The sequence below is a fragment of the Protomyctophum parallelum genome (assembly GCF_964188405.1).
Source record: "Protomyctophum parallelum genome assembly, chromosome: 2".
In the NCBI taxonomy this organism is placed as follows: domain Eukaryota; kingdom Metazoa; phylum Chordata; class Actinopteri; order Myctophiformes; family Myctophidae; genus Protomyctophum; species Protomyctophum parallelum.
This window is the reverse complement of record NC_139699.1, coordinates 60050528-60053999: the sequence shown is the minus strand read 5'-3', so window position 1 is coordinate 60053999 and position 3472 is coordinate 60050528.

Below are 3472 nucleotides of genomic sequence, written 5' to 3'. Positions count from 1 at the left end.
TTTTACTACGACAACAACAACAGGAGCAAAGAGGGACATCCCACGTCCAAAATAACCTGAGTTGTGAAAACCTGGCGACATCTTGTGGTAAAGCATATTGTAACAATAATTGTTCCTTTACAATCATTCAACAACACATAGGGCAGGCCTACCTACTTCAGTGGAGAGAAAGCACTCAATTTCCAGACTTTCCTTTTGGCAGTCACAGATTGATTGATTGATTTATTGATTGATTGAAATGTATTAACAGTTTGCAGGATTACAGTACATTTCCAGCACAACTCTACAAAGACTGTTAACTGTGAGTGGACGACACCACAAAGCATTACACTTGTTTACAAGAGGGTCCACCTTGTTCAATTCATCATAACATTTAGAGACGTACAAATAGACACTTTTAATAGCCAAAGAACAGAACAGGAATTCATCTTGAAGGAGGTAAAAGGGAAAATAAACATATACAGTCGGGGGGGGGGGGGGGGGGGGGGGGGGGAGGAGATGGAGAGAGATACACAGAGAGCGACACAGGACACTCACTCACATATATACACATAATAAGCTTAGAGAATAAAGGTCCCTGCACACAGAGCGCGTTTTTCGAATCACGTGTCCAGTGTGCAACCACCTTAACAGTAAAGTGTGGGGGCATGCACGTTCTTTGCCTCCCAAGAGCAGAGCAAAGCAGCGGATATCAAATGTTGATCCAATGCCTTGTCATTTGTTTTACTTGACCCTGAAATCACTTGTATGACAATCCCTGCAGTCACATAAAAGCACATGCTGTTTGACGAAGACCGAACGGGCCAGCTCAGAACGAGGCCTGATCCAAACGGCCCCCCCTGGTATCACATCATAAATAAAACCCAATCCTCCCTGCACGCTCTGGAGCATGATTGCACCACCGGTCTGTCTTCAGAGGGGGTAAAAATAACTTAACGTTGATGGAGTTTGTCAATCCTCTACCGCGAAAATATACCTCACTCGCACTTGGGAATATGTTTTAGAGATAAGTTTCAAGATATACAGAAACCCCATAGCGCTGTTGACAACATTATAGTAGCCTACCCATGTAATTTAACCCATTAAGACCTGAGACCAGATTCTACTAAATGTCTTCTAAATCTTGCCAGATTTCTGAAAGATCAGTGGTGCTGAAAATATTTTGTTCCAGGGATCCCCACAGAAGGAAATAGCCTATTTGAGTTCAAATAGTGTTAGCAAATTTAGATTTTAGTTTTAGTCATAGTCTCTTGAATAGTTTTCATTTAGTTTTAGTCACCTGGAATGTCTTAGTTTTAGTCTAGTTTTAGTCGACTAAATATCATAAGATTTTAGTCAACTAAATCCACAGTTGATTTTGTCGACTAAAATGTATTTTGGCAGGCCTTGATGCTATCGTAATGGCTGTTTTTACACTTGCACATTTTTCAGCACGCAACCAAGTGTAAAAGGACTTATACTGAATCTCTTGTCCACTAGTCCCTTCCTAACATTTTAGTTTAGTTGTTATTTGTTTTACAAAATCAACAGTATATAGGCTGTAGAACATGTTGTATCCAGTTTCCTCTCGAGATATTAAGGGTAAATATCAGGTTAAGTATCATCATCAATCTTATCATCATATCTAATGTTGAACCTCAGGGTGCCGTTACATCACACTCCGGCGGTCTTGACACACACTTCTCGTCAGCTGTTATGAAATACCTCGTGGCGAATTTGAGCGGGCTGGGAGAGAGAGAGATATACAGACAACATTAGTAACTTCCTCCTGGGGGATCCCTATGCGTTCAAGGCCAGTGTGGTGATGTGTTTCCTCCATCTGGTCTGCCCCAGCTGGGTCTCCTCCCAGTGGGACGTGATCCATATGGTCTGCCCCGGGGGTCTCCTCCCAGTGGGACGTGATCCATGGTCTGCCCCGGGGGTCTCCTCCCAGTGGGACGTGATCCATATGGTCTGCCCCGGGGGTCTCCTCCCAGTGGGACGTGATCCATGGTCTGCCCCGCGGGGGTCTCCTCCCAGTGGGACGTGATCCATGGTCTGCCCCGGGGGTCTCCTCCCAGTGGGACGTGATCCATATGGTCTGTTAAGTGGAACTTTGATCCGTTTTACCTCAACACCTCTTCCATTTACGTCTATGAGACCTAAATTTCAAGTTTCATGTCTTCTTCTTCATGTTCATATTGATGTCTTGATTCTGTTCCAGTTGTGTTCTGTTCGTCGGCCAATATGGACTTCCTCATTCCCTTTGGTTATATGTGCAGCCAGCGAGGTGTGTTTTGGCTTGCATTTCTTTGTAAGTTTATGTAATGTTGTACAATGTTCAAGCTTTTGTTCCATTTATGTGCACACTGTATTTATGCATGTTTTCATACAGTTTTACGTTGGACCCCCCTCTGTCGCCCCTGATGTCTTCCCCCCTCTCCCCCTTCCACCTCTTTCTGCGTATCTCCCTTTCTTTCCCTTTCTACTGCCCCCCTCACTTCAAATCAAAATCTCCGATCATACTTTTGACCTGATTCTGATTCAAATGGTCTCCTCTCTTCTCCATCGCATGTGTTGCATTTCATGCTGTCTGTCTGAGGACAGTAAACTATCCTTTTCTCTTATGACAGCCTGTTTCTTCATCATCATCATCATCACTGCGGAACGGCATGCTGACTGGCGGAGAAACAGTAATAACAGAGACTGGCCCCAACAGAACATGACAGACATAAACAAGAGAGAGGTGCGCTTCTGTCTCCTGCTAGTGATGTAGCTGCCTGTAAGTGTAATGCAGTGGTCACAAATACGCACGCACGCATGCACTGTACAGTACATACTAAAGGTCTTTTCAGACAGGGAGTGTGTGACGCAGACCAGTGTTGATTTCGTCGACTTCTTTCACTGAGGAAAACTAAATGGAAAGTAAATGAAAACTAAGCTATGATGACTAAAACTAAGACTAAATATATTGACAATTTCGTCAACAAATTAAATAAAAACTAGACTAAAATGTTAGGAAGGGACTAGTGGACAAGAGATCCAGTATAAGTCATTTTACGCTTGGTTGCATGTTGAAAATAGCCGATCTACAAACTCACAACGCGTCGCATCGCGACGCGTTGGGAGCTTGTAGATAGCTTGAACACCCAAAGACTACAACCGTAACCAAATGGACAGTTTTTGTAATGTATACTAGGACAGTGTTGTTTTTTTCTGTGTATTACTGCGTGGCAGCAGGGGTCAAATAAGGACAGCCACACACACACACACACACACACACACACACACACACACACACACACACACACACACACACACACACACACACACACACACACACACACAATATTGCAAAAAAATGATACAGCAATATACAGCAATCATAGATATAGTGCCTGTTGCCCTTGCATGATCTTTCTAGAATCGTAGCTCGGATCCTCTTAGATTGTGATGTTGTTGTTGATCCACAACTGATCTCCAGAGTACCTAC